Genomic DNA, 12913 nt, shown 5'->3' with positions numbered 1-12913 from the left:
TGTGAATATTTTAATTAAATGTTTAATAAAGGGGCAAAAAGTCATGAACAAAAATCTGAAAATATGTCAATATCATTTTTTTTGGGGGGGGGCAGCTTTTGGTGTGTACAGTTCAAATTAAAATTTTGGTGTTCAATTGTGCGTTTTAAAAATACAACAACCGGTCATTTTCTGTTTTTCAGTTACGAGTTATAAAAGGAAAAACGAATGGACGCAAAAGTACACGGACCCTGTTTAAGCAAATGGAAACAAGCTTATAATGCCAAGGTCTGATATTCGTATTGCCCTCTGCAACGTATGACCAATAATGATAAAATATTTTATTAAATACATTTTCTTGTAAAGCACTGGAAGTCACTTCTTGAAAGTGCTGGAAAACTGCTTACATTTCACTCTTAAAAATATGTAGTGTGAACTTTGCATAGGCCTATAGTAGGGCTGGGCGATATGGAGCAAAAAATATATCTCGATATACGATATATATCTCGATATCTTTACAGGAAAAATAACCCCCCAAAAACTACTGCAAAAACAAATATGCCAAATACCACAGTCTTTTTTTATTGAAGTGCAAATTGGTAGGCTGTTCATGTAGGAACAAAGTGCTTCTGCAACATAAAAAAAAAAAGAAAAAAATCCCTGTATACAAAAATAATAATTTAACTGTAAAATAAAGGAAGAAATAATACATATTGCACTATTTTTAATAAACCTGTATAGAAATATCATTACTAATTTTGGCAAATAAATAAAAAAAATGCCATATATCCCCCAAAAACTGCACAACTGTAGAGTAAAACATTAATTAAAAAAAAGTGATAAAAATGCATCTAAAAATTGACATGATTGTTACAAAATCACACTGTCTGGGGCCTCTGGGGAACTCAGAACAACTGCTAGCATAAAGTTTAAGGTAAAAATAACTGCCATTAAATTATAGTATCTGACTACTATGCAATTAGATAAACTGTTCATTCATTACATCACTTTACCTCTGTCTTTATCCACCTTTATCTTCTTCTCTTCTTTTCGGCAATGTATATAGCAGAATAGGTAACTTAGGCTAATGCTAATTTATAATGTGTCATGTAAATTCGGCCATCCGTCACAATCAGGAAACTTTGAACGTGTCTAGAGCTGGCGCGAGCTGCCAGGCCCGTTTCTAGGGGAGCATGTTAAGTGTGAGTGTTTTAAGCGCCCTCAAACAAAAGCAATGCGGCGAGAGGCGACGCTACACAAAAAAATACCAACAACAACTGATCGCGCGCGCGCGCTGTTTCTGACGCACTTCAAGCACTCGCTGGGCGGGGAAAGATTGATGTGCCTGACCGAACTCGGGGGACTTGAATGAGACAACACGCGAGGGCGGGGGCGAGCACAGCACAGAGAAGGCAAACAAGCAAATTGGCGATATCAGAATTAAATATAAACAATATATCGATATATACGATATGTCAAAGTCCATATCGAGTTTAAAAAATATCTCGATATATCGTAAATATCGAGATATCGCCCAACCCTAGCCTATAGCAGAGAAATTTGCATATAGAGAAAACAGGAACAGAGCCAAATACCTTTCACATGAATGAAGCATTGCACTGATGGGTCTGTTGAGGCTTGTGTGTGTTTGTCCAGCCCTCTGAAGAGCTTTATATAAGACAGAAATCTGTCAGAGACATCATCTCTCAGACTCGATCCAGGAGAAGCTGCTCTTCTGACTCCGGCTACAGTCCAACAGGTTAGTTTGTTTCTAATACTGAGCACTTGTGGACTCGTAGTTCATTTGAACACCTGTATTCTGGAGCCAATGTTATTATACATTACAGACACATCAGAAAGTTTCTATAGAAAGTTCTTTAGAATTTTCCCTAAAGAAAGAGTGATTGGGGATTACAAATACAATCTAAAAGTGAGGGGGACTGAATGTCAAGCATGTTTTTTTTTTTTTGTTTTTTTTTTTTAGACCTTTGTTGACAGGTTTTTGCTTAATTGGCTTATGTGTTATTTATTTAAAGGAGACATATCATGCTTTTAAATCGTTCCTTTTTACATGATCTGATCGTCTCTGTTCGATTGCTCCTGTCTGCCTCGCTGCCTGCTGTGAGTGTGTTTGTTTGATTCGGTGCGATAAGCTCCGTCTTAGCCATATATTTCTTTGTTTTGAACCATCATTTTACTACCATTTCTAGTTGTTTATACTACTACATTTTACCCAACATCTCAGATTGACCTGACATCGCTAGCTTTTGTTATTAGTACTACTAGCACAAAACGCTAGTAATTCGCTGGCCTGTTAACGCGCCACCCGTGCGCTCAGCTATTTTATTTATTTATTTTTCTCTCGCGCGTCCGCGCCTTTGAGTTCATAAAAAGCTCAGGTGAGTAAGAATCACTCAACAAACACGGTGAGTAATGTCTTGTCCTGTTATTGTCACTTGCACTTCATGTCACATGTTTAGTATAGGCTTCTCTGTCGACAATATAGGATTTATATGTGATAAATGTAAGGAGACAGTTAGGTTGACAGAGAAGATTTCAGAATTAGAAACACGCATCCAAACTTTAATTGAGGATAGTAAGAGTGCTAGTGCTTTAGATGTTTTGGATGCGCATAGAATAGTGCACACTTTACATGAGTCGGTTCTGGCTGAAGTAGAGCCTGTGCAGCCGGGCAAATGGGTGACAGTGAGGGATCGCTCTAGTCGCGGATCAAAAAACCACTCTTCCGTTCCGATTACCATAACAAATCGATTTGCCCCGCTCAGTGAAACACCCACTGAGAATGATTGTGCCCTAGTTATTGGCGATTCTATTACACGGAACGTGAAAATAGAGACACCAACCACCATAGTCACATGTTTGCCGGGAGCCAGAGCGCCTGACATCAAAGCAAATTTAAAAGTGCTGGCTATTGCTAATCGTAAATTCTCTAAGATCATTATTCATGTCGGCACTAATGATGTTCGACTCCGCCAGTCGGAGATCACCAAAATTAATATTAAAGAGGTGTGTGAACTTGCAAGTACGATGTCAAGGACTGTAATTTGCTCTGGCCCCCTTCCTGTTCGCAGGAGTGATGAGATAGTTAGTAGATTGTGTTCGCTTAACGGTTGGCTGTCTAAGTGGTGTCCGCTTAATAATATAGAATTCATAGACAATTGGAAAAGTTTTTGGGGCAAACCTGACCTGTTGAAAAGAGATGGTATTCATCCCTCCTGGGATGGTGTCGCTCTTCTCTCTAGTAATATGGCTCATAGTCTTAGAGCTCAAACATGACAATCTGGGGCTCAGGTCAGGAAGCAGACAGACTGGCTTAACCGACCGTCTGCTAGCGGCATCGCGTCACCAAGGTCAGATAAATCCCATCACATAGAGCCTCTTTCACCTAGCTATCATCATATAGAGACTGTGTCTGTTCCCCGAATTTGGAAATCCAAAAAACGTTTAAACCCAACTAAGGTTAAAAATTTAATTGATGTTCAACAAATAAAAATACATCTACAGTGGAACGGGTCCAAGATGGTGTATCGTGTAAGGCGTGTATTCAGTCCGTCTTGTTTTTAGTCTTTGTCTTAATGTTTCTGTTCTGATTTTAAAGTTTTGAAAGTTTTATTAGTATACTATCACATTCCAGACGCAAAACTCTCATCAATTGTTTTTACTCTGGGACTAATATTATAGGCTATTATATAACGTTAGCCCTGTTTGCGTCTTACTTTTTCGCTGGGTCGTGGAGGGGATTCAGCTCCTGGACACCTGTTGTTGCCGACATCTAAAAAGGAACAACTGCATCGCTGACGTGTTCTTCAGATGTGCCCTGACTATGGCGGGATTTCCAGCATGATGAGCTTGTCGTGAGTAATCTTCCTGATTCCGTTGGACCTGCTTGCTATAGCCCCTGACATCGGCTCCAGCATGGGCAGCTGATTTAGCGGATCTGCGGCTGTATAGAGGTAAACATTGGCAGGCTGGCTTTGGTGGCTAACCCTGCCCCCAAACGCTTTCGGATCCTCGCTGTTTTTCTGGAATTTCTGCAATTTGGACCACATATACTTAGCGGGACTCTTGGATTACTTACTGGATTACACATTGTTTCGCCAAAACAGTACTGTGTCAGGAGAAACACGCTTGCATTGTGTTGGTGTTGACGCGGGACCCTGTGCGCATGCGCGTCGCTTGGCCGGTGATCGCGCTGGTTCGGTTGACTGTTTTCTGCTGCCTACAATACCAGCATGTCTCGTTCATTATTGCTTTGGATCTTTACCATTGCACTATTTCATTGTAAATCTTCCATTCATTATGAACCAAGATCATCTGTTTTTTCAATTCCCCTCTTCTCTTTAACCTCATCTGATTTAACTGGTTCTTCTAGAGATACAATTACCTTTATTGTTACACAATGCTTAAGTTCACCTCCTTCTCATACCCAGACATTGATATCATTGTTCGTTCCCAAATCTCTGTATTCATTGTATTATGTTCATAATCCTATTCCTTTATTTTATTTTCCTAAGTGCACTAAACGGCCTGTTTTCATAGCCATCAGCCGGGCTCTTATTCTCCTCCTTCTATTTTCCTCAGGTGACGTCCAGTTAAATCCTGGCCCTGTAACCTCTGTTGAAAACTTAACGCCCCATACACTTTCATTTGATGACTTCTGTAATCGTAAAAGCTTTGGTTTCATGCATATTAATATTAGAAGCCTCCTCCCTAAAATTGACTTAGTCACTGCACTAACACACTCAGCTAACCCTGACATTTTAGCTGTGTCTGAATCTTGGCTTAAGAAATCCATAAAAAATTCTGAAATATCTATCCCAAACTACAATATCTTCCGTCAAGACAGAACTGCAAAAGGGGGCGGAGTTGGATTCTATTGCAGAGATAATCTACAATGCTCCATTGTTCTATCTAGGTCTGCCCCCAAAATGTTTGAGATCTTAATTTTAAAAATCCACTTTTCCAAAGATAAGTCACTTACAGTAGCTGTTTGTTATAGACCTCCCTCAGCTCCCAGTTGCGCCATAGATACATTATGTGAATTGATTGCCCCATACTTATCTTCTGAGTTCTTACTACTAGGAGATTTAAATTTGGACATGTTAAACATCTCAAAAAATATACAGTCTAAGCTGGATGCACTCAACCTTACACAATTGATTAATGAACCCACTAGATACAATCTAAAATCTGTAAATAAAAGTACTTTAATTGATATAGCTCTGACTAATATGCCTTCAAAATATACTCCAGCGGTCTTCAGCCAGGATCTAAGTGATCACTGTCTTATCGCATGTGTTCGTAATGGGTCCGCAGTTAAAAGACCTCCCCTCATCACTATCAAACGCTCTCTAAAGCACTTCAGCGAACAAGCCTTTTTAATAGATCTTGCCCAGGTATCCTGGAAGGACATTGACCTGATACCATACGTGGAAGATGCCTGGTTCTTTTTTAAGGATGCTTTTATTTCTATCCTGAATAAGCATGCTCCATTTAAAAAGTTCAGAACTAAAAACAGATATAGTCCTTGGTTTACTCCAGAATTGACCGCCCTTAGTAAGCACAAAAACATCCTATGGCGGACTGCACTTGCCTCAACTAATCCTTATGATATGCAGCTTTTTAAGGAAACAAGAAATCGGTACACTCAGGCAGTGAGGGAAGCTAAGGCTAGCTTCTATAAACATAAATTTGCTTCTTGCAGTACCAATTCTAAAAAGTTTTGGGACACAGTTAAATCAATGGAGAACAAGAACACCTCTGCCCAATTGCCCACGGCTTTAAAGCTAGGAGACATCATCACCACAAACAAGTCGACTATAATAGAGGGATTCAATAAGCACTTCACTACGATTGGCCATGCATTCCATCTGGCTGCATCCACCCGGCCCAACTACACAGCACCTACATTAGCACCTAGCTCTAACCTCCCACAATTCTCTTTTGCTGAAATTCAAACTGAAGACGTCTTGAGAGAGCTACAAAACCTCAACCCATATAAATCAGCTGGACTTGACAATCTGGACCCCTTCTTTTTGAAGATGTCAGCTGCAATCATTGCCTCACCCATAACCAGCCTTTTTAATCTCTCATGTGCTTCTTCAGAAATACCTAAAGACTGGAAAGTTGCTGCAGTTGTCCCCCTATTCAAAGGGGGTGACACTACAGACCCAAACTGTTACCGACCCATCTCCATCCTGCCCTGCCTTTCAAAAGTCTTTGAAAGTCAAGTCAACAAACAGATAATAGGTCATCTTGAGTCACATCATTTCCTCTCTGATATGCAATCTGGCTTCAGAGCTGGTCATGGGTGCACTTCAGCAACACTAAAGGTCCTAAACGATGTTATAACAGCTCTTGACCAAAAACAACATTGTGCTGCTGTTTTTATTGACTTGGCCAAAGCTTTTGATTCTGTCAACCACAGTATTCTTATTGGAAAACTTAAGGCCTTGGGTCTCTCAAACAAGTGCCTTTCCTGGTTTTCTAATTATTTCATTGACAGATTTCAGTGTGTTAAGTCTGAGGGCCTGCTGTCTGAGCCTTTGGCTGTATCTATGGGGGTGCCCCAAGGCTCGATTCTTGGCCCGTTGTTATTCTCTGTTTACATTAATGATGTCGCTCGTGCTGCGGGCAACTCTTTTATTCATCTCTACGCAGACGACACCGTTCTGTACACTTCAGGCTCAACATTGGAAAACGTTTTAGAAAAACTTCAAAAGAGTTTTGAAGACATTCAACTAGCCTTCTGTGATCTTCAATTGTCTCTAAACTCTAGTAAAACAAAATGCATGATTTTTAATCGGACACATTCTGTATCTTCGTGCCCAATAAACATCACTACCCTGAATGGGTCTAAGCTGGAATATGTGGAGAAATACAAATACCTAGGGGTCTGGCTAGATCCCTCGCTTTCCTTTCAAAACCACATAAACCATCTCCAGTCAAAGATCAAGTCCAGGATCGGGTTTCTATTTCGAAACAAAGCTTCATTTACTCTTCCTGCAAAACAGGCCCTTGTGAAAATGACCATCATCCCAATGCTTGATTTTAGTGATGTCATCTACAGAACTGCTCCTAATTCTTTACTTAAGAAATTAGACGTTGTTTACCACAGTGCTATTCGCTTTATTACTAAAGCCCCATACAACACCCACCATTGCACTCTTTACTCACTAGTTGGATGGCCTTCGTTACACAACCGGCGCTTATATCACTGGTATCAGTTCATTTACAAGTCTATACTAGGCAAGACACCGTCTTACCTAAGTACTTTAATAACAATATCAGTGCCTGTACTTAATCTGCGTTCGAGTAAATATATTTCTCTAGACCCTGCAAAAGCCCGCACCTCTTTTGGCCGCTCTTCTTTTAAATTTTCTGCTGCTAATGACTGGAACACTTTACAAAAGTCTCTCAAATTAGAATCTATTGTTTCGATCACTACTTTTAAAGTTTTACTCTTAAATTTACTGACGGACCATTGTACATGCTGATGCTCTTTGCGAACAAATTTTTATGTATTTTTGCACATAATCAACTAAATGGCTGTTATTGCATCTATTTGCACATTATCAATTTATCCTTGTTAGACTATATTATTATCCTACTGCCATTTCTCTTGCATTGATATTCTATATTTTTTTTTAAACTATCAAGTTTTTCAATTTTTATTTTTATATAATATCCAGTACTTTTTAACTGAATTCGATTGTCTTCTATATTTATGCCTGTGTATTTGAATGTTGGTATGTCATGTGTAATTTTATGTCGCCTTGTTCCCTGCGCCTTATCTTGGCCAGGTCGCGGTTGCAAATGAGAACCTGTTCTCAACCGATTAACCTGGTTAAATAAAGGTAAAATAAATAAATAAAAAAAATAAAAAAAAAACAGCTATAATACAGATGAGCAAATGCTAAAGCTTGGGTTGCTGAATATTCGATCGCTTACTTCAAAAGCACTCATTGTTAATGATATGATTTCAGATAATTACCTAGATGTGCTGTGTTTGACAGAAACCTGGCTAAAACCAAACGATTACATTACTTTAAATGAATCAACCCCGCAAGATTACTGTTATAAACATGAGCCTCGTCTGAAACGCAAAGGGGGTGGTGTTGCTGTAATCTATAGTAATAGTTTCAAAACCACTAAGAAATCAAGTTTTAAATATAATTCTTTCGAAGCATTGGTGCTTAATGTAAAAATATATAGTGTAAACGATAAATCACGTTTGAGATTTGTGCTGGCTACTGTATACAGGCCACCAGGGCACCATACAGACTTTATCAAAGAATTTGCGGACTTTCTATCAGAATTAATATTGACTGCAGATAAAGTACTAATTGTTGGTGATTTTAATATACACATCGATAATGAAAAAGATGCATTGGGATTGGCATTTAAAGACATTGTAAATTCAATTGGAGTTAGACAACACGTGTCAGGACCTACTCATCGTCGTAATCATACTCTAGATCTAATATTATCACACGGAATAGATGTTGATGCCGTTGAAATTCTGCAGCAGAGCGATGACATCTCAGATCATTATCTAGTCTCGTGTAATTTGCATTTAGCCAAGGCTGCAAAGCCGACTCCGTGTTACAAATATGTGAGACCTATCACTTCTGCTACTAAAGATTGCTTTATTAATAATCTTCCTAATCAGTTTCATCATCTCAGCATCTCAGATAGCTTAGAACAGTGGTTCCCAAACCTGTCCTGGAGTACCCCCAACACTGCACGTTTTCAATGTCTCCCAAATCAAACACACCTGATTCAACTTATCAGCTCATTAACCCATGTGATAATGAGCTGATGAGTTGAATCAGGTGTGTTTGATTAGGGAGACAAAGAAAACTTGCAGTGTTGGGGGTACTCCAGGACAGGTTTGGGAACCACTGGCTTAGAAGAACTAGATATTACAACAGAAACGTTTAACTCTCTCTTTTCCAGCACTTTAGACAGAGTTGCTCCGTTGCGCTTAAAGAAGATTAAAGAAAATAGTCCAACGCCGTGGTACAACGAGCACACTCGGGCCCTTAAGAGAGCAGCCAGAAAAATGGAGCGCAACTGGAAGAAAACAAAACTAGAGGTATTTCGCATTTCATGGAAAGAGAGCTCAATTACTTACAGAGAGGCTTTAAAAGCTGCTAGATCTGCTTATTTTTCAACCCTATTAGAAGAAAATAAACATAATCCTAGGTATTTATTTGAAACGGTGGCTAAACTAACAAAAAATAAAGCTTCAAGCACCGAAGTTTCCAAGCAACACAGCAGTAATGACTTTATGAACTTCTTCACTGATAAGATTGATAATATCAGGGACAAAATTATAACTATGCAACCGTCTACTACAGTATCGCATCAGGCAGTGCATTGTAGTCTCCCTGAGGAAAAATTTGATTCATTCGTTGCTATAGGAGAGGAAGAATTTACTAAACTCATTAAATCATCTAAATCTACAACATGTATGTTAGACCCTATACCGACTAAGCTACTGAAAGAAATACTTCCAGAGGTCCTAGATCCTCTTCTTAATATCATTAATTCATCTTTGTCTCTAGGATACGTACCAAAAAACTTTAAGCTGGCTTTGATTAAACCGCTTGTTAAAAAAACGCAACTTGATCCTTCAGAATTAGTCAATTACAGGCCGATCTCGAATCTACCCTTTCTGTCAAAGATATTAGAAAAGGCAGTATCCTCACAACTGTGTTCCTTTCTTGAAAGAAATGATATCTGCGAGGATTTCCAGTCCGGATTTAGACCGTACCATAGTACCGAAACAGCTCTCGTTAGAGTCACAAATGATTTGCTCTTATCATCCGATCGTGGTTGTATCTCTCTATTAGTGTTACTCGATCTTAGTGCTGCATTTGACACCATCGACCACAACGTTCTTTTAAATAGATTAGAACATTATGTTGGCATTACAGGAAATGCACTAGCATGGTTTAAATCATACTTATCTGACCGTTATCAGTTTGTAGCAGTAAATGATGAGATGTCTCATCGATCACAGGTTAAGTATGGCGTACCACAAGGCTCAGTATTAGGACCGCTGCTGTTCACTCTGTACATGCTACCATTAGGAGATATCATTAGGAAACATGGAATTAGCTTTCACTGTTATGCTGACGATACTCAGCTCTATATTTCTTCAAAACCTAACGAAACTTATCAATTCACAAAATTAACGGAATGCATAGCGGATATAAAAAATTGGATGACTTGTAATTTCCTACTTCTAAATTCTGAAAAAACAGAGTTTCTAATTATTGGACAAAAAACTTCCTCACGTAATAATCTAGAATACTGTCTAACACTTGATGGCTGCTCTGTTAAGTCTTCGTCGTTGGTTAGGAACCTGGGTGTGCTCTTTGATACCAATCTTTCATTTGAAAGTCACGTGTCTAGTATCTGTAAAACTGCATTTTTCCATCTTAAAAATATATCTAAATTACGTCATATGCTCTCATTGACAAATGCGGAACAATTAGTTCATGCGTTTATGACCTCAAGGCTAGATTATTGTAATGCCCTACTGGGTGGTTGCCCTGCACGCTTAATAAACAAACTACAGCTGGTTCAAAACGCAGCAGCTCGAGTTCTTACCAGAACCAGGAAGTATGACCATATTAGCCCAGTTCTGTCAAAACTGCACTGGCTCCCTGTTAAACATCGCATAAATTTTAAAATATTGCTGATTACTTACAAAGCACTGAATGGTTTAGCTCCGCAGTACTTGAGCGAGCTCTTAACGCATTATAGTCCGTCACGTCTATTACGATCTCAAAATTCCGGCCAGTTGATTATACCTAGAATATCAAAATCGACTGCTGGCGGTAGATCCTTTTCCTATTTAGCACCAAAACTCTGGAACAGTCTTCCTACCATTGTCCGGGAAGCAGACACACTCTGTCAGTTCAAAGCTAGATTAAAGACACATCTCTTTGACCTAGCTTTCACATAATACATTATAGACTTCTATAATTTAATGTTATGCTGCATAGATTAGGTCAGCCGGAACCGGGAACACTTCCCAAAAATCCTGATGTACTCGTTACATCATGAGAAGAATGGCATCTACGCTAATTTTAGTGTCTGTGTTTATCCCAAGGTTTTTCCTGCAGCCTGCCGGATCCAGGCCGTATCCAGATCTGACGAAGGACCTTCACCTGGACCGATGACAACGCAGTGCTGAAGTGCCAACTAGTCTCTCCCTATGGAGGATCCCACTACCACTATACAGATAAGGCGTTGTCGGGAAAATTCGTCTTGCGGTCCTACCCCAAAGCAACAAATAAAATAAAATTCCTTATCAAAATTTATAAGGAAAGACAAGTATTTTGTTTAGGCTTGGCTTGTAGGGAATTCCAAACCTGCGTATATTCTAACGCACATAACTATAGAACCCATTCTAAATGCGCATGTGACTGCCATCAGCGTTTCTCACAGGTTCGCGTTTAAAGTCTGTGTAGAGAGAATGGTGTCGTCTTAGCGGCCCCTAATTTAATAACAAATGATCATTGCGACGGAACCAAATCAATTAAAACTAACTTTAGATGGAAATAACTTAACTCTGCTGTAAAGCCGAAACAATCTCTGTTACCTTAAATTATACGCTTATCTCTGTAAAGCTGCTTTGAGACAATCTACATTGTTAAAAGCGCTATATAAATGAAGATGACTTGACTTGACATATAAATCATACATTTGTAGTCTATATAAAGCGGAACTGCAATGCTTGGGTCTGAATTCCTCATTATTATAGCTCCACAGGCCCCTTTTCTACCCCTTTTCTGACGTGCGTCTGAGATCAACTCGTTTTGGTGCGGTCTCTTTAAATACAATTGAAACACTTCATACCCCGCCTCCTCTCCAGAATGCAGAGGTGACACTCGGTTCAACTCCACCCCGTTCGGCCATTTTTGTAGTTTGATAGCAGAGATACGATTATCTAGTGGCACAGAAACTTTTTATTCACACGTTATTAACAAAATGTCAACAACGGAAGACTTGTCCAGCCAGCCTTACATGTTCGAGCCAGAGTCGGAGCCGGAGCGAGATGAAAATGAAGACGACGAGCCTGCAGAACAACGTCTTCATATGGATGTATCGCAATGGTGTGTTACTGTATTTACACATGAAACTTTGGTCTTCCGACCTTTTACCACCGTGTCGATTTATTTTGATTAATATGTGCGAGGGAGAGAAAGCAAGACAGCGTCTAGTTTGGAGATGGTGTCTTGTTTACACTTTCGCCTGGCTCCGAAGAGAGAGATCGCGCGACCGGGGCTCTCTCTCTCTGCTCGTTCTTTCAGTTAAAGCCCATGTTGCAGGTTAACCACCACTGTCGATTAATGGGTACATAAATCACTCAAGATATGTATATCATTTTTAAAATGTCCCAAAAATGGCCTTAAAGACCTGTTTTTTACGTTTTTGATATTAACGTTTTTTTTACGCAATTCGGTGATGACGTCACGTTGGGGAGAGCTAGCCTCAGCCTAGTATTATGGTGCGTTCAAGCCATCTCGTATAGATCGTATTTACGAGTTGAACGCTCTTGAATGCCACCACATTGTGAAGCGTGTAGCAAGCGATTTGCAAAGATTAATATAAATATTAATTATAGGCTAAAGGTTAATAAAACGTTACACTCACTTCTTCTTCTGGAGGTGCAGCAGGAACACGAATAGTTGGTACAGATAAATTTTTTTCAGGAGCAGCTTCTTAGCAAAACCAGCTTTACTGACCCTCGTTTGTAAAGCAGTCTGGTGTGAAATGATTCGCGCAAACATTGACGTTGATCGTGGGGAATATTCTCTTCGAAAACAAACTCAGCCACTGCGTCTTCAGTGGTTCGGATTTAGGAATGCCGCAAATACTTAATAATTAAATGCAT

At 39.4% G+C, this 12913-nt stretch overlaps 1 protein-coding gene across 1 annotated transcript in view; it reads left to right on the top strand.

The window, feature by feature from the left end:
• The first annotated feature begins 1692 nt into the window (after positions 1 to 1692).
• Positions 1693 to 12913, top strand: part of LOC308692992 (uncharacterized protein) — a 35279-nt gene continuing 24058 nt past the window's right edge. Inside the window, exon 1 of the mRNA XM_081369672.1 lies at positions 1693 to 1738. The gene's annotated coding sequence lies outside the window, so the exon portion shown is untranslated. The remainder of the gene's footprint in view (positions 1739 to 12913) is intronic.

The sequence above is a fragment of the Scardinius erythrophthalmus genome, assembly GCF_964197995.2.
Source record: "Scardinius erythrophthalmus genome assembly, chromosome: 6".
Classification (NCBI taxonomy): domain Eukaryota; kingdom Metazoa; phylum Chordata; class Actinopteri; order Cypriniformes; family Leuciscidae; genus Scardinius; species Scardinius erythrophthalmus.
This window is presented reverse-complemented; position numbering and strand designations above follow the sequence as displayed.